The sequence below is a fragment of the Petaurus breviceps genome, unplaced genomic scaffold (genome assembly GCF_028583685.1).
Source record: "Petaurus breviceps papuanus isolate PSGF00001 unplaced genomic scaffold, PetGlider_PUasm1.0 66, whole genome shotgun sequence".
Lineage (NCBI taxonomy): Eukaryota > Metazoa > Chordata > Mammalia > Diprotodontia > Petauridae > Petaurus > Petaurus breviceps.
Window position 1 is genome coordinate 4,259,861 of NW_027186442.1, and position 5,296 is coordinate 4,265,156.

The window sequence follows — 5,296 nt, forward strand, 5'->3', positions numbered from 1 at the left end:
TCTGTCTGTCTGTCTATCTATCTGTCTGTCTGTCAATCTACTTTCCTGTTTATCAATACATCAACCTACCTTTCTCAGTCTGCCTATTTCTCTATCTATCATATATCTACCTATCTGTCTGTCTGTCTGTCTGTATTTTATCAGCAGAGGCAGAAGCATAGTCATCACATGCATCATCATCATCCACATCTTTGGTGAATTTGGATGAGAAATGGCTCTGTCGAGAAACCACGGAACACTTCTCGTAAACATCTCCATGTCACATATTTCAACTCCTCAAGATTCATGTGGATTAGTAAATATCTATTCCCACCTCCAACACAAGTGGTCTCTGTGACCCTCCCAGTGTTCTAGGCAACTCACTAAAACCATGAGTTGGCAGAGGAGGTGCAACTCAGAATTTGGAGAGTTTCCTCATCCAGGAATTTCCTCCACACCAATGGAATCACAGGTTCAGCCCCTGTTTCTAAGTCTAAAACCTTAAGACCAGATCTTGGCAAAACCATAAAGGGGACAATACGAGTCCTCTAACCTTCTTTGTTCTTCTTTCCTTTCTCCTGTTGCCCTTTAGAGGGAACTGGGTAGTTTACTGGATAGAGTCTTGGACTTGGAATTGAGAAGAACTGAATTCAAATCCAGCTTCAGATAGCTTCAGACTAGCTGTGACCGTGGGCAAGTCACTTAGCCTCCCTTAGCCTCATTTTCCTCATCCATAAAATGGGGATAATCATAGTGCCTAAAACCCAAAAAATGTTGCAAGGATAAAATTAGACAAATCTTAAAACACTCTATAAATGCTAGCAATTACTACAGCTCTCCCAATGTTTTGTCTTTTCACTGACTGCTCAGAGTCACTCGTTAAAGGTCTGTGTTCAAGCTAGCATCCCAAATTCCAAAATTATTCCTTCCCTCTCAACCAGGTATGAATGGTTGACAGCTGGCTTATTATACTGACTCTTCCAGATGTGTTCTCATTTTGTAAAAATGTTTATTATGGAATGTTAGCAACAGAAGAAAGAGCATCAGAACTGAAAGATGACTTCAAATCATGAAGTTTCAGAGCCAGGACTGATGGTAAATCTTCTGAAGGTCCTCAATTTATTGATCTGAAAATATGGATCCAGAGAGATGGAATTGTGGGACAAGATCTAAAGCCAGCACCTTCATAGTTCAGTTTGATTTTGGAACAAAATGAAACTTTAACAAGTCACTGAACATTTATCAAAGGAGATGATTTACTTTGCCCTACCACTGGAAGGATATACAGCAAGGACAGAAGGACAGGTAGAATCCCTGGACATACCCCTACTCATTTCCATCTGAAAACTACATTTGGTCTGTAAGTCATCAGTCGTATTGTGACTCGTGTGATCTCAGGTTCCCAAGTCTCAGAGGTCCTGGTTACATCCAGACAGGACTTTTTTTTGTCTCTTGATGACGAAGTTACATGAAGGGAACCATCAGGGAATTTGGTGCTCAAAGAAGTTGTATGGTTGTATAAGGGTTGTATATATGTGAAGGAAGCTGCATCAGGGAAACCAGGACCATTGGGGGAGGAAAATGCTGAACCTGTCATAGATGGCTAAGTGGTACAGGAACTGAAGTCAAGAAGATCTGAGTTCAAGTTAAGCCTTAAACACTTTCCAGCTATGTGACTTTGGCAAATCATTCTGTCTGCCTCAGTTTCCTCAACTGTAAAATGGGAAGGATAACAGCAGCACCTGCATTCCAAAGTTGTTGTGAGGATAAAATGAGAAAGCACTTCCAAAATACTTAGCACAGTGATCAGCACATAGTAGGTGTTTAACAAATACTTGTTTCATTTGTTTCAAGGCCTTCTACCTCCATCAGAGGCAGAACCAGCAATGAAACCCAAGTCACATGATTCTCAATGCAAGGCTCATTCCATTATACCCTGTTTAATATGCTTACTCTCAAATTACAAAAAAAAAAAAAACAAAAACCCAACACATCCAGGGCTAGATTGTATCATATTCATGAGTAGGAGTTAATAATAACTCACATGTATTTAAGACTTTTAAGTTTTACAAAGTGCTTCACATTTATTAGTTCATTTTTCTCCCTGGCAATGACTCTGTGATAATCATTTATGCTTTTAAGGAAGATTTGCCACAAAACAACTGTACCAAACCCTTAGTAGATAAACAGAGAAAGTATTTATTATGTGCAAGACACTGTGATGAGTGCTGGGCATATCAATATAAGAAAGAAAGACAGTGCTTGCCCTCAAGCAGCTTACATCTTAAGAGAAGATGATTTATCAAGGGGAGCCAGGGGGAAGGGGAAGGGTTCTTTAAGATGGCATGGCATGAAGATAGCCAGGAAGAGGCATTGAGACCTGGTGTCTGGCAAGATAACACCTATTACAACTGGGTAGTTAGAAATGTCTTTTCATTCAGAACATAGGATTCAGAACCAGGCAGGACTTTAGGGATCATATATTCCAACCCCTTTATTTTGATGAAACAAAGGCCTAAGAAGGGAACATGCTGTTTATATACAGGTCATGAATAGCAAGTTGGTACAAATCAGGTCCTCTGATTTCAAATCCAGTGCTTCTCCCAGGACACCACACTGTCACTGATTTAAATGACCCTGTAAAAATCAATTCTCCTGCCTGCTAACTTCCAACTCCATGCACTCCTCATAACAGGGACTAAATCTGTACAAGAAATGACAATTGGTTGTTCCAGATATTTCTCTAATATTTTTCAATACAGAAGGAAAGAAAAGGCAGGGGCATTATGTTGATTTTTAAATATAATTTTCCAGGAGTTTAAGAAGAATAAGTTTTTCATTTTAAAAAGCCAGCAGGATCAGCGGGCAACTAAGTTCTGTTTTAGTTGAAAATCAGCAGGTGGGAATGTAAAGCCATATTTTTTTTCTAAACAGAACTGGAGCAGAAGCAAAGCTAACAAGTTGTAATCATGCAAGTTGTTTCTTTTATTTTAATGTATCATTAAAGTGTTACTTTTTAATGACTATATATGCACACATATGTATATATGCATGTGCAGAGGAAATGTGTGAATAATATACATTTAGTTGTATAATAGTATAGAAAAGTTATTTATTTCCCCAAAGCCCTTATTTTGGAAAAGACAAAGGGAAAACCTCAACCTCTAGAAATATGTCAGTGGAAGTATTATATAGGTTAAGTGTCCAAAAACAATGAAGATCTCATAAATGAATATGATTAGGAGAGGTCCCCCCTACTGAAGGGACATCCTTGTTTTATTCAATCAAGTATGTTCTTATATCCCTAGTGCTTAGCATAGTATCTGGCATGCAGTAAGCTCTCAACAAATCCTTGTTGATTTGACTGACTATAGAATATGAAATGTCAGAAGGAACCTTAGGAACATAGAACATAGAATGTTAGTTACCACTGGAGAGGAACATTAAAGACTATTCAATTCAATCTCCTCATTTTTAAGATGAAGAAAATGAGGTGCAAAAAAGGGGAAAGTGGTTTGCACAAGATTAAACAACTCGAGGCAGCATTGGGAATAAAATCCAGATGTGCAAAATGAATGCTTGGAAGTCAAATCCAATTTAAACACATTATCTTACAATAGAGCTGTATTTTGATTTTTTTCACAACAACTTCAATAAATTTAACAATCATTTATTAAGCTTCTACTATTGATCCAACCATGCTCTCGACTCTGAAGAAAATGCAAAGATGATGGTATATTCAATTAAGGAGTCTACCATTTTCATACGAAGCAAATTATTTTCCTTTGTAAAAGGGGAATTTTGTTAATTGCATTTTTTTCTTGCTCTTGATTTGTGATTCCATTTGGAGTAGGAGACTCCCAGTAGGGCTTCTACTAATGCAGACAAGGTTATGGTCCTAAAATATATAGTTTTTAATATCTTCCAGGGATACTAAGAGTTTAAGTGACTTGATCAAGGTCACACAGTCAGTATGTGTCAGAGGTGGAACTTAAACCCAGGTAATTATCCTTTATCCCCAGTTAGCTCAACTACAACATGCTGCCTCTGAATTTTCTCCTATTTTCTGCATTTCTCCTAAATCAATCTACCACAATATGCTACCTCTCTGAATTGTCATAATACCTCTATCAATATACTGGAGAAATGTAAATAATAGAAAGAAAAAAATTTGATCTGAATTCCTAGAAATTAGAAAGCAAGAATGCCAAAGTCTCCTAGAAAATAAAAAAGAAAAGATCCCATTTATGGCATAGTGATAACAGTCAGTCAAAAGAGCCTAGTTTTAGTCCCATTCTAACAATAACTTCCTATAATACCTTCGATAAGTCTATTTCCCTTTTGGGATTTCACTTTTCTTGTCTACAAAATAAGGGAGTTGAATAAGATCACATTTAAGATTCCTTTCTCATATATGACTCTATATTCTGTGATTCCAAGGATCCTTTCATTCCAACATATGATTTCTTCAGTTGTTTAGAATTAGGTCAAAATTACTTACAAATAAATATAAAGAATAATCTTTTTTGAATACAGGATCTCTAATCCTTTCATTTTATTTCGAGTTTCAGTCACATCTCAGCTTTCAAACCCATTCAGTATATTTCTCCTAAATTCAATCAAAACTTAATTCTTCCTTCAGGCCATTGGAGGGAAATAGACCTTGATAACATGAAATAGCAGATAAATCCAAAAAATATTTTGTATTTTATTTTGGTTTGTATTATATGTCCTTTTTTCCCTGAGGAGCAACAACTGCTTATGAACCTTCAGGACACAGATGGCCTTGGCGCCAAAGTGTGAAGGGTGACAGGCAATAACAGTCTGGAACAAAACATTTTTAATTGCTATGAATAATCTACAAAGTGTATCTCTGACACATGGGTAGTTGGGAGTTAGTGTGTCTGACTTTCAGCCAATATCCAGGACACATTGTTTGAATTTAACATTGATCACTAAAGAGTCTCACAGAAGAACACAGGAAGAGTCCTTAAGTCCTGTATAATTAGACTAATACCTCCCATTCATCAAGTGCTCTGCCTACATTATTTCATTTATTACTCATGAAAACCCTGTGGCACTATGATTAGCTACATTATGAAGACAAAAAATACTGAGGTTCAGAGAAGAGAAACTCACTTGACCATGGTCATACAGTTAGCAACTTGTAGAGCTGGGCGTCAAGCCTTGTTCTGATGACAAGTAGAGGGCATGTTCTACTACTATTCCATATTGTTTCTATGCCAAGATATCTGATTTCAGAATCTCTCTCTCTCTCTGTCTCTCTGTCTCTGTCTCTGTCTCTGTCTCTCTCTCT